Source organism: Pinus tabuliformis, chromosome 1_2, assembly GCF_031772625.1.
Source record: "Pinus tabuliformis cultivar Carrire ecotype Pingquan chromosome 1_2, CPIR1, whole genome shotgun sequence".
Taxonomy (NCBI): domain Eukaryota; kingdom Viridiplantae; phylum Streptophyta; class Pinopsida; order Pinales; family Pinaceae; genus Pinus; species Pinus tabuliformis.
In genome coordinates, this window is record NC_142298.1 from 1,351,799,056 (window position 1) to 1,351,824,029 (window position 24,974).

The 24,974-nt window shown below is 39.8% G+C and overlaps 1 pseudogene; it reads left to right on the forward strand.

Annotated features, from left to right (window-relative positions):
• The first annotated feature begins 1,346 nt into the window (after positions 1–1,346).
• Positions 1,347–24,685, forward strand: LOC149211245 (E3 ubiquitin-protein ligase RGLG1 pseudogene; annotated as a pseudogene).
• The last annotated feature ends 289 nt before the right edge of the window (positions 24,686–24,974 follow it).

Below are 24,974 nucleotides of genomic sequence, written 5' to 3' on the forward strand. Positions count from 1 at the left end.
ACAAGAGAAAGGCAAGGCTATAAACCTAGAAGCCAAGAAGGAAGATATCGAAGACATCCCGATGGATGATGAGGATGTGGGAATGGAAGTAGAGGAGGTTGAAGCCCAGGGTGTTGACCCTATTATACGGTTGTTGGAGTATATCCCTCTGTGCAAGCCTAAATCCAAGGTCCCAAAGGACGTTGATGAGAGTAAGACTCCCCTACAAACCCCTCTGATGTCGAACAAAATTTTCTTCGATGGTCCGCGCCTGGCACGAGTGTTGATACTGAAGCTAGAAGACTGGGACTTGGTGGACAACGAAAATTTCCCACACCTGGTGACTGAAGTTGATGCGCCGCATCATAGACACAAATACGGGAATGACAACATTGGAGCCGTAGAGGTGGCCCAACGAAGTGGAAAAGGCAGGGTTTCTTAACCTACTATGGGTGTCGCACTCTAACCGCACCCCGATGACGGTATTGGTCATCAAGCAGTTGTTGTTCTTGGTGCATGATGGGTGTCTGTGGCTGGAGGAGACGATACCCATCATAGACATGTTAATGCACTTAATAACGTGCATGCTGTATACAGGTGAGAATCCAACGATGATCTTTGGCGACAAAGGTGGTGAGCAGGCGCTCGCAGAGTCAATGGAGGAGAAATTTAAGCTAGTGAAGAAGCCACGCGGGTATGCTATCTCAAGCATCTGCGACCCCGCTATGAAGGTAGCAACACAGATCCTTATAGGGAAGGTGTTGCGGAAGTGTTGCGCCGACGAGGTGTCGACGCTTATCGTCACGCTCGCACAGTAGTGTGTGGAAGGAGTCTAGTTTAGCATGTCAGACTACCTTTGCGGAGAGTTCCTGGCGAACTATCGTGAAGCACAAGAGCTCATCAAGGCATTCCACTACGCATGGCTCTTGCTGTCGATTATGCTAGTAGCATGGGAGCTACCAGAGGATAGTCAATTCCCTTCAGTCGTGTCAGACCTCCCTGAAGTAGCGAAGTACGCTTCGCTGTGGGCGACCAAGGACGCACAACGAGTTTGGGACAGCAAGATCTTCTGGATCTTGATGGAAATGAATATCAAGATGGCCATCAATCACAAGTCGCGATTCTCGCCCACGGTGTACACCAACCTGTAAGGCTACGCCAAGTTTAAAGCCAATTTCCATCGAGTCTCCATCAGGGTGTGGAAGGACCCTACACAGAAGTGGTACGACTTGCCGTATCTGGCCACAGATGATGCCATTGATGTGGTGCTTGATCAATGGCCAGCGGAGTGGCGCACTACCACAGACTTGGCGGTGGGTGGAAGCAAGTCCACTACACAGAAGAAGAAGGAGGAGGCCAAGCTAAAGATGGCGCAGCGGGTCGAGAAGAGGAAAAAGGAGGCCACCAAAAAGGCCCAGGTAGAGCAGGCAGGAAAGGAGGTAGGAAAACGGATAGATGGCATAGAGCGAGGCTCTGACAAAGGTGCTCGGTCACCTTCACCTGAGACCGAAGAGGAAGACATAGAACAACACGACACAGACCCTTAGGAGACATTCGCCCACATTAAGCGCCTGAGAGAGCTGGAAAAGGGAAGGTCCATAAAGAAATCCAAGGCAACCAAGACCTCGTTGGACCCTATCACATTGACGGAGGAAAACTTACATGAGATCGGTGACATCGTCAGAGATGTCACCGCAGAGGCCCTGCAGCAATTTGAACAACAACAATAGATCATCCTAGGGGTCATCCAGACTGGGTTGCAGGAGTTGCAGACCTATGCATCACAGGCTGATATGGTGTCTACTAGCTTGGCTATCGGCACTTCAGAGGCTACTGATATGCTACACGCGAAGGCTTCCAGTGTGATAGTGCTGCCGGATGGAGCACTGACCACGGAAAATGAGGCTGACAGGCCCACTGTTAGCACCTTAAAGGGAGTTGGGCTGAACCTAGCAGCGCTTCTGCGCGAAGCACTCCACCTCTTGCAAGATGGAGTAATTGCAGAACTAAGGGCCCGAGAGCACCACACCCTCTATGTGATCAGTGAACAACAGATCAACAATGAACAGATGGCCCTACAGAGAAATGTTTCCATCGCTGCTGAGACCGAAGCAACCAACCAAAGCAAGATGATTATGGAGGTCATTTAGGAGGCATGCAGAATGGTCCTAGAGTTGGTCATTCCGAAGGAGGAGCCAGTTGAGGTTCGCATCCACAAATTGGCCATAGGGGTGCGTGCCACTCAAATTGAGATGACGCGGGTTCATTTGGAGTTGAAACTGCAGATTACAGAGCTATAGTTGAGGGCCCAACTTTCAACACCACCAGAAGTAAAGGAACAACGAGCAACCGTTGTCACATAGGCAGTCGTAGCGGTGAAAGTGCAGTAGGAGACTGCACACAGTTGTTCGAGCAATCATTTGAGGTCCTGACAAGTTTGCAAGAGGACCCAAATGTACAGAGGCTAGAGATGGAAGCGTGTGAGCTACAACAGTGCTACAGTGAAGTTAAGGGCACAACGCGAACCGTTGTGCTGACACAGAGGCTAGCCAAGCTACAGGAGGCCAAGTAGCTGAAAGAGCATGTAGAGCAACACTGCACAAAGAAGAAGTGTTGAAGGCATGACTAAAGCCTTGGCTGGAGGAAGCTTACGCAGTCATAGAAAATATTAAAGCCAAGCTTGCGACTCTACAAGTGACACAACAAAAGTTTCAGGCTGACAGCACAGGAGCAGTGACCAAGAAGACAGTGGAAGATGTGAAGTAGGCAGCAACTCAATGCATGGTCGAGGTCGCAGTCATACGGGTTGAGATAGATGGGCTTTGCACAAAGATCTTTGCGCCTACCAAGTGACTCGAGGGAAAGTCATGATGTTTGTGTTGGGGGCTTGTTGGGAGCGAGATCCCCCACGGGCAGTTTTGGGGCTAAAATCCCATGTTTGAGTTAAATTTTGTAATAAAATGGTAAAGTCTCCGCATTTTATGGTTGCAGAGCGCAAACGTGTTATGTGTCATAAAGGGTAGTCCGCCCTTAGTTTTGTAAAGTAAAGTCGGTTGTAAGAGATCTACCCATGGTCCTGTTGATGCCCCGAAAATCGTTGTATCAACATTGGGGGATAACCACCCGGTCCGGACCTTAGTACAGCTCCTTTTCTGTTTGGAATGGTGGCTCCGACTGGGGATAATGGGACCAGTTTCCCAGAAATGGATAAATGGGATGAATGAATGATTGGTTGACTAATCTAATGATAGGCGAATAACTTAATCTATCGGAGAAATAAAAGAACTACTACTAATCTTGGGAACTATTGTATTTTTTAAAGTGTAGCGCTTGATGATCTATGTTTACAAACAGGCATGTAGATGACTCTATTCAATAAACATGGACTTTTATTCGTTCAAGAATTACTCTGCTTAAATCGTTAAACAAAGGGATTAGCGCAATATTGCTACACTTTATATATCATCGATACATATATGATCAAAGGAAAAGCATCCCATAAACATCCAATAGTGGAGGGAATAAAGAAATGTTGTTAAAACACATACATATATTCGATAATAGCAAAGGCAATCAAATAACAATTCATATGAAAAGAATGAATTCAGACAGAGATAATAGTACCATATGAGCTGCTAGACACTCCAAATATCAATCGCTATTTGAGATTCTTCTTCCAACGCAGAAATACTTTCAAACAAAGACAGTAGTGCACATTTCCATAAAAGCTTCCTTGTCAAAATTAGAATAACTGGTCCAGTTTTATAAAAGAATATGGCTGAAGCACAATAGTGCAACTTCAGTCTTTAACTCAAATACAAAACTTTACGACCCTTTCCAAAACAATGAAAGGGTCTATAAATACTTAATTAATCTAACTATCTACGAAACTGAAATCCTACTTAATTGGTATCAATCGATTTTGATCATATTTTCCTTAGCAACCTGGCAGTCGGCGGCATGAATCATCAAGTAGGTTGTTTTCCTTTAAATCTAAGCTGACTTACCGCAAGCATCGGCTCTACTTCGGGCGGTCTGTTGAGGCGAGAGCTAAGCTGGGCGGCATAGGTGGCATCCTGAATATCGGGGATAATATACCCGATTGCATCTGTAAGGCACTTGAGGGCGGCTCTTTGAGTGTGTGGTTTTACCAAGAAGAACCAATAGGTGTCCCATGTTAAACTATTAATTCCAGCAATTAATCTCCCCTTTTCCTCTAGATATGGATAACATGACTGCTCCAATGTTTTCATTGTTGTCAATTTTCCTGGCGTGCATTGGGAAATCATATTTGACAAGTAGAGAGTGTTATTAACTAATTCAACCAAATTACTTGTAGTTGATTTGCACCTTGAGACTGCCCTCTCTTCTTTCATTAACTGGGATTGCCATTCTGTAAATAATATATCTTTATGTGACTCTAAAATTCTTGTTAAATTCGCCACTTGTCCCTGATCATTATCTTGCCAATCAAGAAATGCAGCTATCGTTTCTTTAGCTTGATCCAATTCCGTCCTAGCCTTTTCTATTTTCTCACTTATTGATGCCGTCAATTCACATAGTGGCTCCGCCTGGGCGATTTTTTGACATAGAAGCTTAATTTGGGCTATCAATGCCGTATTTATCTGTAGTGCTTCTACTCTGAATTCAGTTATTTGTGGAACGCCCTTTGTCTTCTCAAGCTGTGCTGATAGTTGAGCAATTTGCTCATCTTTTGTTTTCAGCATTTGCTCATTTGCTGCCTTCAGTTGTGCCAAGGCCTCTGACAACTCTTTCTGCTTCTGGATTGCGCTGTGGTCAATCCTTTGTTTCTCTGCCTGCAATTGTTGAGTTAGTTGATTGTTTACTTGCTGCTGTGTCAATAATTGTTGTTCTGCCTGCTCCGCTTTCTGCTTTGCTTCAGTTAGTTGTGCCTGTAATAAGAAGATTTCCTGGTCTTTTTTTTTTCAATAAAAGACTCACCTCTGATGCCTTGTCTATTGTTGCGGCCGAATAGGCTCCAGCATATTGTGACAGTTTTGTCAAGTCATCAGAGGGGTCAAATTCTTCCTTCCAAACCACATTGCCCGTGACCGTCTGTTCTGGGAAAAGGGAAGATTGATCAGTCCTTCTTCTCCTCTGTCATTTTACTACAGCTTTATGCCTTGGGCTGTAGAAGACATCCAAGGGAGGAATCTCTTCTACCTGCAAAATGATTTGATCGGAGGGGTCCTTTGGTATTATTTCTACTTCTTTTGAAATGGGTGGGCCGCTGGTTCCACTTTGAACCTATTGTGAAGTGGTTTCCTGTGTGTCTGCTGCTTTCGAAGTTTCAGTGTCCTTTGAACATTCCAGACTGCTGATAATAGAATCAAATTGCTGCCATCCTGGAGCAATTTTGGATCAATATGAGTATCCACATTTACTTCAATGTTGCTCTGTTTCTGCTTTTTAGTCTGGGTCTCCTCGCACACTTTCTCCTGCTCTTTAGTCTGAGTCTCCTCCTGTGGTTTTTCTCGTTCTTTTGTTGTAACCAGAGGTTCCTTTGACTGTTGTCGTTCAGGCTCGCTTGATGCTGTTGTTGGGGTTGTTGCTAACATATCTAGAGGCAGAGTTTGCAACCTCTATTCTCTAAGTCTGTTAAATTCAACCAACCCTTCATCTTGATATTTCATTCTGGCAAATGCCTTAACCAGCATTATTGACTCGGTTGAGGAGAACAGGTCATCGAACATATCTTCTTTATGATCAAACTTTGCCAATTTTGCCTGTTCGAGTGCATTATAGGCGACTTTGTTGGGATCAAATTGCCTATTAGGGAGAGTTGCTAGAGTTAATGATTTTATCTTTGTAGCTTTTTTCTCAGCATGTTTGAGATCATGCAACGTGTAGACACCGCATCTCAAAGGAAAAGAGAGCCAGCCCTACTTCTTATTTTTCTTGAGGGTCTGTGTGACTCCCTCGGCAATGAGCTGATAGGCTATTTCCCTCGCCAGCAGTTTATCAGGTATGTACAAAGGAAGGACGTGAGGTTCAGCTTGGCTACCGAAAACTCTTATATAAGTAAACTTTTCCTCCCCAAACCATCTTCCTACTGATGTTAAGTCAATCCTCGCTTGGTAGGAAATCTTGGGAGCAGGTTTATCAAAAATAGAGTAATGAATGGGTAACATAAAGCCATTGCAGACTTGGTAGAAATGGTGCTTATAAGAAGATTTCCACAATTTCTGATGGTATATGTGAATAGGCATGGGGTCTTGTGATGTCCACCTCCAGCTGAGCACAGGAAATTCAGAATTAAAACACAAGGTATCTAAAATATAGGCACTGTAGTAGAATGGGGGAATTAACCTTTCAGTAACGCGGGTCTTATTTCTAAACTCAAGAACAGCTGTTGCTAGTTTATCTAAGAGAATAGTGGCCCAATCCATTATTTCACTGTTACACACCGCTTCCATCAAGGGAACCATTTCTATAGTGAAATTAGAAGAGTCGTGCAACCCCCACAATCTACACATCATTATTCCAGCATAATAATAAGGAGAACATAGGGAATCAACCGAGTACTTACCGGAAGATTCATGTTTGTGTTTTTCCGGATTTTGTCTCCAATCCCGGATGGGTTCGGATTCAACTTCATTCTCTTTTCAGAATTTCTCCAAAAACGCCTTGTTGTACTTCTTCTCTGGCTCAGGCAAATGATACATTTGCCTTAAATCATCAGCCTTGAATGACCCGAAAATTCTCCCGTCTCTGGTGCAGAAGGTTCTGTCCATGATTGGGATTTCCTCAATTGCCCATCGCACTACATCCGTATATGGGAGAATTTGTTCCCGAGCTGCTATCCGATGAAGGAAGGAGTCAGCTAAGTCCTTTAAAGTACCATCAGATTTCCGAGTTGAATCTGCAGAGGCTTGTACTGTTGTCACTTCAGGTTCTTCGGCTTCAATCAAATTGTAGGTACTTTGCCAAGTAGTTTTGCTGAGACCAGAACATGTAGTATCAAATATCAATCCTTTCTTTTTGTTTGTTGGATCAGCGACGACTTGTCCTGTGGCTGGCGCAGCGGAAGCGACTGTGGTTTTCTTAGACTTCTTCCCCATTCTGTTTGAGTTTTCTGCTTTGGAAGAATTCTGCACAGGAGTGAAAGTAAACGTAACACAGAGAATTGGTAATGAAAATCCAATATGAGAAAGATAAATTGATCAATGCGTGATGAGGGATTAACTTTTAAAGTGGCCACGGATACAATCTATGAGGAAGATTTTAGGACTTACTATTACATTAAATGGCCGTTTAAAACCTGCCAATCCTTTAAATGCCCATCATATCATTAATCGGCCGAATGATTCGTTTAAGCGTGCCTTGGATGTTTTGGTGGTTGAGCGCAGGTAAATCATTATTCAACAGATCAAGCTTTTAATATGAATTGATTGTAATATCCCTCTGTTTTAACGACTTTTTTGAAATTTGCGCTTTATCGCAATCGGGCATCGGGGAAAACTTAACTCCTTATATTGTCACCTTTAGAAATCCCCGATCGCCGATAGCGATATCGCATCGCATCGAGAGTATGGGTACTCTACGAAAACATGGATAGCATATCGTCGATCGCCGATAGCGATATCGCATCGCATCAGGGTGAATTACCTGGGGTGCTTTAAGAACATGCATAGTATATTTCCGATCACCGATAGCGATATTGCATCGGGGAAAACCAATGGGCCGTTAAAGTATGCTTCCTATGTCATTGAGATATGCGATCTTGCGATCGCTTTATTGCAATGATAAAAGATTGATTATTTGTATCATTAAGATCAAAATTGGTTTATCGAAAAGGTTTTCATAATGTTTTTCATTTTGTTTTCGGACCTTTTTTGAATAATACAATGTTGATACCAATCAAAACTAAAGGGACCCATTTCATATGATAGTTTTTCTAAATAAATAATGATATGAAATGGGGGGTTGTTGTAGAGCACAACAATTGGCGATTCGCTGGAAGAAACAGTTATCTCTGAAAAGTATGGAAATACTTAAACTTTTTTCAAAATAGAGTTCTCATTAAAGGGGAAAATTCTAATATAACTAGGTATATATGCATTCTAAATAAAATGAATCTATCTTTGTTAATTTCCTCTCTTGTTTAAAATTAGATACATTCTAAGTTTTAAATTGGCGTTTATTGGTTTATAATGATAAAACAGAGAACCTTTCCAAATTAGCTTTTAAAATTGACTCCTTTGTCATAGGTAGAGCCTCTGCTGCTAGCAAACGTTCATAGTTTCGATAGGGATACCTTTAAACCATATTATTGTCCATAGTCCCATCCATTTAAGAGTGTGATTAACAGAATGAATTAAAAACATGTTTTCACGTTTTGTATTTCCTTTCTTTTTCTATTATTGCTAAGATAAAAAAGCCATTGTCCTGGTTTGGTGGCCAGCTATTGACAATGCCATTCACTGGTAGTAATCTAACCGAACAAGCTGGCTCGTGATGAGACCCCTTGTCTTATAATTCTAAATCATTACCCTGTTTTGGTATGCAGTCTTGCTAATGTCGGTTAAACTATTTCCCTATGAACATGGTAAGCAGGCTTGTAATAAGACCTCTTATCTTTAATATCAGATATTTTAGAATTACACTTTGAGTAACCATAAACTTTGGTGAATGGGATGGACAATTTTCTCCTTAAGAGTAAATGGATGACAAGGTAAGAGTTAAAGATGCTGAAGTTGGATTAATTTCTGTTTTGATATTGATAACCCTTTTGTGGCCAATCTGAAAACATAAAATGATTTACGATACTTCTAAACTTTGAGAAGGGTTCACAAAAATTGGATTGTGATTTTGGAATGCAATTATTCCTAGTTTCCTAGAAATTATCCCTCTTATGTAAGACTTCTATTATATAAAAGTAAATATCTACACTACTTCTGTTGAGCAACTTTTAAACACAGGAAAGGTCAATGGAAGATACCTTACAACTTTATTTTCTAATGGTCCTACAAACTACAAAACTCTATTAAACTAAAAAGGAGAAGGGGTTACCTCCTCAATTAAATAATTTCTTTAAGATAAGGCCATTAACAGGGAGAGAATCTCTCAAACCTGATAAATCTTGTAATATGAAGGTTGAATGGCCTATTTTCTCACAGATCTGAAATGGCCCAAGCCACATCTTCTAGAACTTGGTGTGTTTTCCCTTGTCCTCATGGGCTTTGTCCCATTTCAGAACTAAATCACCGACTTGAAATTGTTTTGAACCGGATGAGACTGAATCAAAGGATGACTTGATGATTTGCTGATGTTTTGCATGAATAACCTTGGCTTTTTCCCTTTCCTCTTCTACTTTTAGAATTTGGTCATGTCTAAGTTGAATAGAAGAAGAAAGGCTTTCCTCAATAAACTGAACTAAGGCTAGAGAAGGAAGAACAAGATTTGTTGGTAACACTACTTCTTTTCCATACACAAGGTTAAACGGAGAAGATCCTATGGAAGCCTTCTGTGTTATCCTATCAACCCATAGTGCGAATATTAAGGATTTGTGCCATGTCTTATGGTTCTGTTCGATAGTTCGCTTAATAATTTTAATCAGATTTTTATTTGTAGACTCTGCTAAACCATTACCCTGAGGATAGTAATTAGCATAATATTTTAATTTAAATCCTCTTTTAATAGCGAAATCAAACATAGCATTGCCTGAGAAGTAAGATGCATTATCAAAAACAAGAGCATTTGGGACACCAAACCTGGTAATGATGAATTGATCTATAAACTCAATGATTGCCTCAGAATTTGTTGTCTTCAAAGGAATTGCTTCAACCCACTTAGTAAAGTAATCAGTAGCCGTAAGGATATACTTATGTTGTTTGGAAGAATGTGGAGTAATTTCTCCAAGGATATCCAATCCCCATTGTTCAAATGGTTGTTCAATGTTGACCGGCTGCAAAGGAAAAGCTGATTTTCTTTGTCTTCCACTAGAAGTTTGACAATTTTGGCATTTCCTCACATATTCATGAGCATCTCTAAACAGAGTGGGCCAATAATAGCCAGCATGAATGATTTTATGGGCTGTTGTGTCAGCTCCAAAATGTCCTCCGGCTGGTCCATCATGTAATTCCTGCAAAACCTTTTGTGCTTCAGGTTTTTCTAGGCATCTTAATAAGATTGAATCATAATTTTGCCTAAAAAGCACATCATCAATAATTGTGAAATTTTTTGCTTTCAATCTAATGGCCCTTTTTTTTTTGTAAGACAGGTTAGGAGGTGCATATCCATTTTTCAAATAAAAGATTAAGTCAGCATATTGTGACTCAGAATCAGTAATACTTATCTGGTTGATTTCTTTGGTTTGATCTGTATCACCTGATTCTGGAATGTTGGATGCTCCTGCCAATAACCTGCAAAAACCTTCGCCTCTAACAATCTTTGCTGGTTTAATTTCTAAGTCATATTCTTGAAGTGTTGTAACCCAATTTTCCCTTTTTTCACCTAGTTCCTTTTGGATCAATAGTTTCCTTACTGCAGGAAAAGGAACTATAACTTTTGTGTGGGTTTTTAAAAGGAAGGGTCTGTAATGTTTGACAGCTTTATATACAGCAAAGGCTTGTTTTTCTACTTCGGAGTAATTCAATTCAGCACCCTGAAGATTTGAACTATAAAATAAAATGGGTGCTTCCAAATTGTGATCATTGAGCTGTGTGAGTACTGTTGCATAAGACAAGTTGGATGTGATAGTATACAATGTAAAATGATTAGAAAAATTAGGAGTATTTAAGGCTGGGGCATTGATTATTGATTGCTTGATTAAATCAAACGCTTCCTTTTCTGCTGATCCCCACTTAAAGACTGAATTTTTCTTAATCATAGTTTGAAGTGGCAAAATAATTTGAGAAAAATCTGGAACAAATCTTTTGACAAAATTGATTTGGCCTAAAAATGATTGCATGGATTTTTTATTATGAGGGAAAGGGATTTCAGAGATTTCTTTGATCTGGTCAGGATCAATATAAATGCCATCTTTAGACACAATAAAGCCTAAGAGCTTTCCTTGGTCAAGAGCGAAGAAGGATTCTTTAGGGTTAAGAGAAATACCATATCTTTTGCAGCGTTGAAAGATTTGATTTAGATCATGCAAATGATTGGACTTCTCCTTAGAAAATACAGTGATATCATCTAGATAGACGACTACTGTTCTATTAATCAACCCTTTAAAAGCTATATCCATCGCTCTTTGGAACGTCGCTCCTGCATTAATAAGTTCGAAAGGCATTTTCTGATACGCATATGTTCCCCATTTTGTTCTGAATGTGGTTTTAAGCTGGTCATCAGGATGGACCAGAACTTGGTTATATCCTGAGAAACTATCTAGAAAGGACATTAACTCAGAGACTGCTACTGATTGGAGTATCTGCTCCATAGTAGGTAATGGGAAATTATCTTTTAAGCTCGCCTTGTTCAAATTTCTGAAATCAATACAAATCCTAATGTCGCCATTTTTCTTTCTGACTGGCACCATATTGGAGACCCAGTTTGAGTGCCGAAAGGGAAAAATAATCTTAGCTTTCAAGAGTTTGTTAAGTTCAGATTTTATTTGACTCTCTAAGCTCGGATGTATTTTCCTCAACTTCTGCTGAATTGGTTTCTGATCGGGAAGCATTGGAATGGTATGCTGGATGATGGATGTATCATATGTCTTCAAATCATCGTATTTCCAAGCAAAAACCTGTTTATTTTTCCTTAACAGTCTAATGAATGCCTCCTTCTCTTCCAAGGAAAGTCCTAATCCTAAATTAATGTTTTGAGGAATTTGCTCAGTGCCAAGATTTATCAACTCAAACCTTAGGGTAGAACTTTGGAGCTTTGCATTAGTCACAGGTTTAAACCTGTCTTTAATATCATAAAGATCCTCAAGCTTTACCACAGGCTTAGGGATTGAATTTTCCTCAGGTTTACCTCTCATTTGAAGATCATGCTTGTTTTCCTCGACGATTTGATCATCATAGGACTTTTCAGAAGTTAAGAACTGTAAAATGTCTTCATCATGGTTGAACACTCTCCAATTCGTGACATTGTCAGGAATTGATGGCCTAAAAAGCAACTCTACTGAAAATCTATCTGGGCTGTAGTCTTTGGAAGGTAGGAGCTTGGAGGCAACATTGGCTAGCTGGTCGGCTGTCGAATTTTGAGACCTGGGAATAGAAGAAATATTGAATGCCAAAAAGTGGGAGGTAAGTTCCTGTATCAGCGATTGATAATGCTTGAGATGGGTGGAAAGACAATGAATTGTATTCCTTACCTGTTTGATAATAATTTCAGAATCTTCGAACACCTTCAAATATTGGACCTTGAGGCCAACGGCTTTATATAGTCCTTGGACTAAGGCTTCATACTCTGTTGTGTTATTTGTGCATTCAAATTCTAACCTACAGGACAGCATTGTTTTTTCCCCTTGTGGGCTAATCAAAATACATCCTGCTCCTGAGCCCTCACTAGATTTGGACCCATCAAAATATAACGACCAAAATAAAGAAGTATTAACAATTTTATTTACAGTTTTCTCAGTACCATTGAAACATCTTGACCTATCTGTTTGTCAAAAAATTTCAATCTGAGATGTAAAATGGTTTACTGAGAAAGGGGATGGCTGGGCAGCGAAGTTGCCAAAGAATGACTCTGATGAATAATTCCCCAAAATGTTGTTATTAAATGTTATTGGTTGGTTTTCTTGCTCAAACTCAGTAACTATATGGGTCATAGGTTTTTCTCGATCGATCCTTATTTGATTTGGCTTACCCTTATAGGGAAGCCACATATGTGACCAATCAGTAGAAATATACCCATGTAGTTTTTCAGACCAATCCCTACTCAAGAGAAAACCATAAAATTCAGGTATATCGGCTATTAGGATATCAATCCTTTGTACTATTCTAGGATCAGCAGATAACCTGATAGTTACGGAATTAATCTCTCCCAAAACCTGTACTTTAGTTCTGTCTAACTGTACAATATGAATAGCAGACTTCTGGGGTTCAATGTTCAGTTTGGAACAAACTGAAGCTGGCATTATGTTAGAAGATGCCCCTGAGTCAATCAAACAGTTGTGCAGGTTTCTATTGTAGATCTCATAGGTTAGAAGAAAAGGTGGAGTATGCGAGTTTGATCTATCTCCTATTAGGACTGCATCAGTAGCTTCAACCATACCAGAAGGTGGTTGACCTATATCGTTAGCGGCTTTAGCACTGGTAAGAGGTGAAGTGGGAACAACATTTAATTCTTTGAGAAGCAATTTTTGTTGATGTTTTAATTTGCTAAGTTCAAACATGGTAATGTTTGCCTTAGTTTTCTTCATATCATCAACAATATTGTAATCCATTGAATCAGATACTACCAAAGTTTTAGACTTTAAAGGAGTATTTGAGGTTGAAGGTTGGTTTTGAGGAACTGCTGCAGGTGGCTTCTTTGTAGATAATTTTTCCTTTGTTGTAGCAGCACCTGCACTCCTTTTCTTTGAAGTTTCATGAACAGGTTCGGAGGTACTTTTAGTCCTAGTAATGACAGGAAACGCTTCTTCTTCATTATCTGTATCGGAGTTAGGCAGTATGAAATCCCACATTCCATGACATTCAACAACTTCCTCTTCTTCATCAATAGGTGTAACTGTTTCTTCTTCTCCTTCTTCAAGATCTGAATCTGCATTTGATATAACATTTGGTGGTTTTGATTCAGTTTTCGTATAATTTCTAAAGGGTCTTTTGGTTGAGGTTTCGGCTACCTGTTTTTTGATTTCAACCATTTTCTTTGACAAAGTCTTGAGGACCTTTTGCAGACCCTCCATGTCATATGGATCTTTTGGGGTTTTCTTCCTTGAATCATCTTTAAAAGAAAATTTTTTGGCTTTTCTGTCTTCCAGAGCAGCTTTCTTTTCTAGAGCATTAATGCGTTTCTCCACAGCAAGTGCTTCTTTCATGTTTTCAGCTAAAGTAGGTTTCCCCAGCCCTGTCTACAAAAATAGCTATATTGGTAGGTAGGGCGGTTATATACCATTCGCTTCGGATTTGCTCACTTGGTTTGGAGTCCATTGGGATTTTATTCAAGAGTTTATTGAATCGGGCATTAAATTCCTTAATCGGTTCCCTATGCTCTATCCTAATATTGGAGAGATCGTTTATTAGTGTAGCCAAAGACCTATCATCTCCATACTTAGTAAGAAATTATTCTTGGCAAGTGTTCCAACTGGTAATGGAACCAGAGGGTAGAGAAAAATACCAGGATCCTGCTGATCCTTGCAAGGTATAAGGGAAAATTCTAACAACAACATCTTGTTCTGTTACTCCTTTCAAGTTGACTGCCAACATAAAGTTATTAATATGTTCCTCAGCTTGGGTCCCATCATCTGGGTTAAACTTGGGTAGCCATTTTTCAGGAGCATCAGGTAATGCATGCAATGGTGCAGGCATGTTGACTGCACCAGGCCTGGTCCATGGATCTGCCATTATAACAGCAGTAGCAGATGATGCTACTGTTGAAATTCCAAATGTCTGGGAAGGAAATAATGTTGCGGAGTGAGCAGGTTGGGATGTTAAAGCTCCTAATCCCTGATGAACAACAATATGTAATGGGGGAGTGGATGATTGACTTCACACAGGGGAAAGTGAGATGGAGGATGTGGATGAAAGTTCTTCCTTGTCAGATCCTTTAGTATATTTCTTCGCCTTTTTCCTTTTGGGTAAAGGGAACTCAGTGGGTTCAATACCAAGCTTTTCGCTCTGAAGTCTGGTGAGAGGGTGAGGTAGATTAAACTGCGAAGTGGCACTGCTTTGTGATACCTCAGATTTCTGTGGTGAAATCGAGAAGCTCTGAAGTTTGTGGATAAGAGACTGGACTTCAGGGGATTCAAGACTTAATTGTTCTGGAGTATGATGGGTTTGAGCAGTGGTAGTTGATTCCTCTTCTTCTTGTTTGGATACTGGAGAACCAGCATGCAATTGGGAAGTACGAGGAGATACGGAGGGAGAATTACTCTTAGAATGGCCTGCAGATTTAGGTTTGCTTGCCATTCACAGTTGAGGCCCTCCTTCTAGCGCCAAAAATGTTGATGCCCCAAAAATCGTTGTATCAACATTGGGGGATAACCACCCGGTCCGGACCTTAGTACAGCTCCTTTTCCGTTTGGAATGGTGGCTCCGACTGGGGATAATGGGACCAGTTTCCCAGAAATGGATAAACAGGATGAATGAATGATTGGTTGACTAATCTAATGATAGGTGAATAACTTAATCTATCGGCGAAATAAAAGAACTACTACTAATCCCGGGAACTATTGTATTTTTTAAAGTGTAGCGCTTGATGATCTATGTTTACAAACAGGCATGTAGATGACTCTATTCAATAAACATGGACTTTTATTCATTCAAGAATTACTCTGCTTAAATCGTTAAACAAAGGGATTAGCGCAATATTGCTACACTTTATATATCATTGATACATACATGATCAAAGGAAAAGCATCCCATAAACATCCAATAGTGGAGGGAATAAAGAAATGCTGTTAAAACACATACATATATTCGATAATAGCAAAGGCAATCAAATAACAATTCATATGAAAAGAATGAATTCAGACATAGATAATAGTACCATATGAGCTGCTAGACACTCCCAATATCAATCACTATTTGAGATTCTTCTTCCAACACAGAAATACTTTCAAACAAAGACAGTAGTGCACATTTGCATAAAAGCTTCCTTGTCAAAATTAGAATAACTGGTCCAGTTTTATAAAAGAATATGGTTGAAGCACAATAGTGCGACTTCAGTCTTTAAGTCAAGTACAAAACTTTACGACCCTTTCCAAAACAATTAAAGGGTTTATAAATACTTAATTAATCTAACTATCTACGAAACTGAAATCCTACTTAATTGGTATCAATTGATTTTGATCATATTTTACTCAGCAACCTGGCAGTCGGCAGCATGAATCATCAAGTAGGTTGTTTGCCTTTAAATCTGAGCTGACTTATCGCAAGCATCGGCTCTACTTCGGGCGGTCTGTTGAGGCGAGAGCTAAGCTGGGCAGCATAGGTGGCATCCTGAATATCGGGGATAATATAGCCGATTGCATCTGTAAGGCACTTGAGGGCGGCTCTTTGAGTGTGTGGTTTTACCAAGAAAAACCAATAGGTGTCCCATGTTAAACTATTAATTCCAGCAATTAATCTCCCCTTTTCCTCTAGATCTGGATAACATGACTGCTCCAATGTTTTCATTGTTGTCAATTTTCCTGGCGTGCATTGGGAAATCATATTTGACAAGTAGAGAGTGTTATTAACTAATTCAACCAAATTACTTGTAGTTGATTTGCACCTTGAAACTGCCCTCTCTGCTTTCATTAACTGGGATTTCCATTCTATAAATAATATATCTTTATGTGACTCTAAAATTCTTGGTAAATTCACCGCTTGTCCCTGATCAGTATCTTTCCAGTCAAGAAATGCAGCTATCGTTTCTTCAGCTTGATCCAATTCCGTCCTAGCCTTTTCTATTTTCTCACTTATTGATGCCGTCAATTCACATAGTGGCTCCGCCTGGGCGATTTGTTGACATAGAAGCTTAATTTGGGCTATCAATGCCGTATTTATCTGTAGTGCTTCTACTCTGAATTCAGTTATTTGTGGAACACCCTTTGTCTTCTCAAGCTGTGCTGATAGTTGAGCAATTTGCTCATCTTTTGTTTTCAGCATTTGCTCATTTGCTGCCTTCAGTTGTGCCAAGGCCTCTGACAACTCTTTCTGCTTTTGGATTGCGCTGTGGTCAATCCTTTGTTTCTCTGTCTGCAATTGTTGAGTTAGTTGATTGTTTACTTGCTGCTGTGTCAACAATTGCTGTTCTGCCTGCTCCGCTTTCTGCTTTGCTTCAGTTAGTTGTGCCTGTAATAAGAAGATTTCCTGGTCTTTTGTTTTCAATAAAAGACTCACCTCTGATGCCTTGTCTATTATTGCGGCCGAATAGGCTCCAGCATATTGTGACAGTTTTGTCAAGTCATCAGAGGGGTCAAATTCTTCCTTCCAAACCACATTGCCCGTGACCGTCTGTTCTGGGAAAAGGGAAGGTTGATCAGTCCTTCTTCTCTTCCTCTGTCGTTTTACTACAGCTTTATGCCTTGGGCTGTAGAAGACATCCAAGAGAGGAATCTCTTCTACTTGCAAAATGATTTGATCGGAGGGGTCCTTTGGTATTATTTCTACTTCTTTTGAAATGGGTGGGCCGTTGGTTCCACTTTGAACCTGTTGTGAAGTGGTTTCCTGTGTGTCTGCTGCTTTCGAAGTTTCAGTGTCCTTTGAACATTCTAGACTACTGATAATGGAATCAAATCGCTGCCATTCCTCGAGCAATTTTGGATCAATATGAGTATCCACATTTACTTCAATGTTGCTCTGTTTCTGCTCTTTAGTCTGGGTCTCCTCGCACACTTTCTCTTGCTCTTTAGTCTGAGTCTCCTCCTGTGGTTTTTCTCGTTCTTTTGTTGTAACCGGAGGTTCCTTTGACTGTTGCCGTTCAGGCTCGCTTGATGTTGTTGTTGGGGTTGTTGCTAACAGATCTAGAGGCAGAGTTTGCAACCTCTGTTCTCTAAGTCTATTAAATTCAACCAACCCTTCATCTTGATATTTCATTCTGGCAAATGCCTTAACCTGCATTATTGACTCGGCTGAGGAGAACAGGTCATCGAACATATCTTCTTTATGATCAAACTTTGCCAATTTGGCCTGTTCGAGTGCATTATAGGCGACTTTGTTGGGATCAAATTGCCTATTAGGGAGAGTTGCTAGAGTTAATGATTTTATCTTTGTAGCTTCTTTCTCTGCATGTTTGAGATCATGCAACGTGTAGACACTGCATCTCAAAGGAAAAGAGGGCCAGCCCTCCTTCTTATTTTTCTTGAGGGTCTGTGTGACTCCCTCGGCAATGAGCTGATAGGCTATTTCCCTCGCCAGCAGTTGATCAGGTATGTACAAAGGAAGGACGTGAGGTTCGGCTTGGCTACCACAAACTCTTATATAAGTAAACGTTTCCTCCCCAAACCATCTTCCTACTGATGTTAAGTCAATCCTGGCTTGGTAGGAAATCTTGGGAGCAGGTTTATCAAAAATAGAGTAATGAATGGGTAACATAAAGCCATTGCAGACTTGGTATAAATGGTGCTTATAAGAAGATTTCCACAATTTCTGATGGTATATGTGAATAGGTATGGGGTCTTGTGATGTCCACCTCCAGCCGAGCACAGGAAATTCATAATTAAAACACAAGGTATCTAAAATATAGGCACTGTAGTAGAATGGGGGAATTAACCTTTCAGTAACGCGGGTCTTATTTCTAAACTCAAGAACAGCTGTTGCTAGTTTATCTGAGAGAATAGTGGCCCAATCCATTATTTCACTGTTACACGCCGCTTCCATCAAGGGAACCATTTCTATAGTGAAATTAGAAGAGTCGTGCAACCCCCACAATCTACACATCATTATTCCAGCATAACAATAAGGAGAACATAGGGAATCAACCGAGTACTTACCAGAAGATTCATGTTTTTGTTTTACCGGATTTTGTCTCCAATCCCGGATGGGTTCGGATTCAACTTCATTCTCTTTTCGGAATTTCTCCAAAAATGCCTTGTTGTACTTCTTCTCTGGCTCAGGCAAATGATACATTTGCCTTAAATCATCAGCCTTGAATGACCTGAAAAATCTCCCGTCTCTGGTGCAGAAGGTTCTGTCCATGATTGGGATTTCCTCAATTGCCCATCACACTTCATCCGTATATGGGAGAATTTGTTCCCGAGCTGCTATCCGATGAAGGAAGGAGTCAGTTAAGTCCTTTAAAGTACCATCAGATTTCCGAGTTGAATCTGCAGAGGCTTGTACTGTTGTCACTCCAGGTTCTTCGGCTTCAATCAAATTGTAGGTACTTTGCCAAGTAGTTTTGTTGAGACCAGAACATGTAGTATCAGATATCAATCCTTTCTTTTTATTTGTTGGATCAGCGACGGCTTGTCCTGTGGCTGGCACAGCGGAAGCGACTGTAGTTTTCTTAGACTTCTTCCCCATTCTGTTTGAGTTTTCTGCTTTGGAATAATTCTGCACAGGAGTGAAAGTAAACGTAACACAGAGAATTGGTAATGAAAATTCAATATGAGAAAGATAAATTGATCAATGTGTGATGAGGGATTAACTTTTAAAGTGGCCACGGATACAATCTATGAGGTAGATTTTAGGACTTACTATTACATTAAATGGTCGTTTAAAACCTGCCAATCCTTTAAATGCCCATCATATCATTAATCAGTCGAATGATTCGTTCAAGCGTGCCTTGGATGTTTTGGCGGTTGAGCGCAGGTAAATCATTATTCGACAGATCAAGCTTTTAATATGAATTGATTGTAATATCCCTCTGTTTTAACGGCTTTTTTGAAATTTGTGCTTTATCGCAATCGGGCATCGGGGAAAACTTAACTCCTTATATTGTCACCTTTTGAAATCCCCAATCGCCGATAGTGATATCGCATCGCATTGGGAGTATGGGTACTCTACGAAAACATGGATAGCATATCGTCGATCGCCGATAGCGATATCGCATCGCATCGGGGTGAATTACCTGGGGTGCTATAAGAACATGCATAGTATATTGCCGATCACCAATAGCGATATCGCATCGGGGAAAACCAATGGGCCGTTAAAGTATGCTTCCTATGTCATTAAGATATGCGATCTTGCAATCGCTTTATCACAATGATAAAAGATTGATTATTTGTATCATTAAGATCAAAATGGGTTTATCGAAAAGGTTTTCATAATGTTTTTCATTTTGTTTTCGGACCTTTTTTGAATAATACAATGTTGATACCAATCAAAACTAAAGGGACCCATTTCATATGATAGTTTTTCTAAAAAATAATGATATGAAATGGGGGTTTGTTGTAGAGCACAACAGGTCCACAGACCATGGGATTATATAAAAAGAGCTAAGCTCTAAGTAGTTTTAAAAAAGACATAGAATGATCGATCATGTAAGAGAGTTGTAGCCCTCAAGTAAGAAGTTTAAGTCTTGGGCCATAGCATAGGTAGAGGCTCTGCAGCTGAGTGTGCAGAGGCCTAGGGTAGAAGTTAGCAGCTGAGTGCGCGGACCCTTGCAGCTGTGTGCACAGGGCGAACAAAGTTTGTACACACTTGAAAGATATCAATAAAGAGAAATATTCGGCAATTCTTGTGTCTTTGTTTTGTTAATGCATCTTAATATTTTATGTATGAATTTCCTTTATTATGATTATGTGATGCGCGAATGAATGCAATTACGTTGAATAATTGAACGCAATTACGATTATTTGTTTACACTGTGTTAACTATAATTGTTTGATAAGATAAGCAAGTCACTTAGATTAATTGTGGAATTTGCACGACACGCTGCCATAGCAATGCAAAAGTATTTGAGTAGCAGGTTAGGGCTGCGCGAAGGTCGATCATACCCTTTCGCAAAGGTATTGAAGGCTGGAATAGAGGTCTAGTCTTGCAAGCCCTAGAGCGAAGCAACCTATGTGAAAGCAGGGATAGAGGGAATCAAATGACATCACAACCATCTCAGGGTACGGAAAATTGGTTCCAGCATCCCCCCATACAGCTTCGGGTGAGACTTTGGTCCGTGCTCCGCAGGCTGATGCTGAAAGGGCCAGTAGTGTATGGATTTGTTTGGCTAATTAATGTTGAACCTGGGTTAGGCCCCATCAAGCCAACATGATATGTAACCGACACAATCATGTTGACAAGACAGATTTACCTTGTCATGGATAACTTGATAGGGATATTTTTTGAAATCGAGCCATGTACGATCCTCGAATTTCAGATGAGTTTCATTAACACATCATTAAATTGTTGCATGTTGGTTTCTTTATGGAAAACATAATGCAAAATCCTATTGAAGTAGGGGAAATTCGTGGTTGTCCTAACAACTACAATGATCTTCCTATTCAGAATGATTTCCGCAATAAGGAAAAGGTTGTTCCATAATCTTTGTATGAGTTGGAGACAAATGATCTATTAAGCATGGAAACATGGGTTCAGAGCCATCAAAAGAATATATTTTTCCATCAGGATCTCTCTGTTGTTGAACCATTTATCCTATGGATTCAAAAACAAAGGCAATTATAGCAGACCATTTGTTTGGTTCATAACAGTGATATAACAGCTAACTGAAGTATCCATTGTATACATTGTTGAACCAATAAGTTCACGGATAAATGGAAACCATTTTTGATAAAGTCGACTTGAAGGATCCCAAATGGAAGCCATATGTTTTCATCATTAATGACAGAACAACAAATTTTCCAATGATTAGTGAAGTATTTCAATGTCGCACTTTGTTATGCCTTTCGTCCAATTTGAAAGCATGGTTGAGGAACATTATAAAAGGAATCCCTCTGATAAGCCAATTGTCCTTTATTATGCAATACCACATGCCACTCACATGCAAAATTATATTAAAGGACTGGAAGACCTCTCTAACCAGGGCCTTCTCCAATTAGTGCCTAATTCGAAGCACATGGCCAAGGCTTTGAGAATCCCTACCCACAAGCAGTTCCTACAGATTTCAAACGCATGTTGTAAGTAGAGTACGTTAAGATATCAAGAATAAGATACACAATACTGGTGGTGGAAATTTTAACAGTAGATATCATGTTGGGTATGGAGCTTGATTATTTTCTTGCTTCAAAAGTCTTTATTCGAGTTGTGTTTGGATCTTGGTTTTTGACCGCGGATTTGGACGGGCTTGCCCCCCACTAGTGCGGACTAACGGTTTGCATTGTGAAATATTATAATTTCATAGTCAATTTGAGTCATTCATTAAGCAAAAAATATGAGAATAGAAGTTATGTTAATTTATGGTTTTTTCCCTGGAATGAAACCCTTGCTTTATATGAGGGAATTGTATTGCAGCCGTGTGAATTATTATTCTGTGTGAATAAAATAGAAGAGATTGTGTGAGAGTGGAGAAAGTTACAACGAATTTGTTGTAAATTGTATCGGCTTAGTTTGTAGGATAATATAAAAAAAGAACTTGTTGTTTCTCCATAGATGTAGTCCATATTCAATGAACCATATATATCTATGTCTCTATTGTTTTATAGTTTTTTACATTTTTGTTTCCGCAATAATTTATATGTTTCATTACTCTATTATTTAATTTCTAACCCATTCTTCAACCATCCTCTGATAACGACGCAAATAAACTGCCTTTTCTTGTGACCCATTTTTCCATTGCCATTGTAATCCTAGCATGGGTGTGACAACGCTAACTTCTCCACTTTCTCGCGCTGGCGTGGGATAACATGAAAGGGACTATTTGGATCCATCATAACCAAAGTATAAATGGGAAAACTATGTTGGCCTCATAATTTTATTCACATTCACTATGGTGATTTATGAGTGCGCCGCAACTCTATGTCCAATGCATTGGTTGATTAGTTCACTGCATTTTCGTTTGTTAATAGATTGAATACTCCCATGAACAATCCATATCTATTTGGAGGGTTTTAAAATTATGGGTATGAATGAATCTCAACCACTTCATCTTGAAATTAGATACTTCTATGAAGACATGAATATGAGAATAAGCCAACAAATTCCAATGTTGTTGGTTGAAATGCAAGTACTGAATGAAGCCGTGTCGCGTGAGGAGGAAGGAAGCCATCACATGCCGGAAGCTGGAGGACACTTCCTTCTAGACGATTCAAAGGTTATGTGACAGAGATGGTCAATGATCTACTGAATGAAGCCGTGTCGCGTGAGGAGGAAGGAAGCCATCACATGTCGGAAGCTGGAGGACACTTCCTTTAAGAGGATTCAAAGGTTATGTGACAGAGATAGTCAATGATCGCGCCTTTTATTGATCGCTAGGATCACTGCGCTATCATAATAGACTTAGCGTTGTCATGAACAATGCTTCGTTCCAACGCTGTTGGATCAATTGCATTACCTGCTGTAGCAGCGGAGCCTTTGACAGGGCATATTTCCCATTTTGTGATAACAATGCTAGTATACCACATTTTTCTGGGACTAATTTTTCCACCGCCGCCTTACTCCTATTTCTTGCCATGCAGCACAAGGTATTCACCTTGTGTTGCAACTATTAGAATTCCTCAGGGATGAAAACCACCTACGATCTTCAAAAGGGAACACGTGTTCATGCCTATCTAATAAAAATGTTTCAAGATAACCCATATTCAAACAGGATTAGCACACAAAACATTTAACATAACGTGTGAACAGAGCCTGGTTATTTAACTATGCTAAACGGTTTCGATATGAATCATAGAGAAGTGAACCTTGAATACGTTGGTGGTAGCCAGAGGCAAGTAGTATAGTTCATATCATGACCCTTGAAGCCCAATTTCTAATTGACAAACAGGTTAATTTGTTTATGAAAGCACTGGAAAAGAAGGCACTAATAAGGACGCTCACACTTCTAATCTGCTTACAGGAAATTAGTATACTAAGAATTGTTCCACAGTCTGATCTTGCATCAATTTCGCAAGGAAATAGATTCTTGGGATTCGTAGCAATATGGGATGCTCATCGCAGAAGACAAATCTAGAGAACAACGATAGTCGCAACTTGGTCGAAAGGTTTGCTAGCTAAATCGATTAATTTGGTGCCATCCTGAATCTTTTGAAAATGAGTAATAAGGAGTCAAAGGGCTCTGAGTATGGGCATGAATACAGTCAACCATCAACATCAAGAGTAGAGGATCCTACTAATAAGGGCACGAAGAAATTTTTGAATATAACAGATTAATACGAAAAACGAAAAACGTGACAAGGTAATAACTACCTACCTTGAGAGAATGTGGGCATGTGTCATCCAATTTGATTTTGGGAATTGACTTCACGAAGAGAAATGAGTGGAGTGGGAAACACTTTTTAATAGGATGATTTTACATGAAATTGGAAACATACCAAATCCATATGAGCAAACAATTTCTGTCATTGGACGAACCCTGTCTCCATTTTATGAAGATAATATGATCCCCCGCTGCAACTTTGGTGATGCATCTACACATGATCATTATGTATTCGACTTCTTTCCACACCATCGACCCTGCTATGGATTTGAAGAGGCACTTGCTCGTTACAAGGACATTGTGCCATATAGGACCAACATCTTTTTTTCAAACTAATCAAGTTGCCCTGGGAATTATGGAAAAGAGTGGTGGACAACATCACATTCTTGTGATCATCGCCGATGGATAGGTGATGAGTAGTAATACAAATGTTGGACATTTAAGTCGATAAGAACATAAAACAATAGATGCTATAGTTACGGCATGTCAGCTTCCTTTATCTAATGCATTAATTGGAGTTGGAGATGGACCGTGGGATGCAATGCAACAATTTGATGATAATATCCCTAAATGAGCATTTGATAATTTTTTGGTTGTGAACTTTACAAATATCATTACCGAAAATATGTCTCCTTTTGAGAAAGAAACATCATTTCCACTAGCAGCACTAATTCAGATTCCATTTCTATACAAAGCCACGCAAAAGCTTAATCTTTTGAGTTGCTATGCAGGAAAGGCCCCAGAAGTACTTCCATTTCCTCCTCCACTATCAGTAATTCAACCTGATGCAATCAAAAACCATACATATCCCCACCGGGGAGAAGTTATCTATGTTTGATGCAGCTATAAGGTACAAAAGTGTAGGGCATGGTAAAAGTGTTCTTCTTGGAGCTAAATATGGTAGTGGAAGTTCTCGAGATTGGGCTGCAAAGGGTCGAATGTTGCGAGGTGTGAAAATTTTTATTGCAAAACGTTTTGATCATATTCATCACAACAATTTGGTTGTCATGGCCATTATTCCATTGTGCTTCAAATTTGATAAGTGATGCTAAAGAAAACACTGCAAAACCTTCAACCATAGAGGAAGTTAATATTAGTAAGATAGTGAAGACCACTTTTGTTGGAAA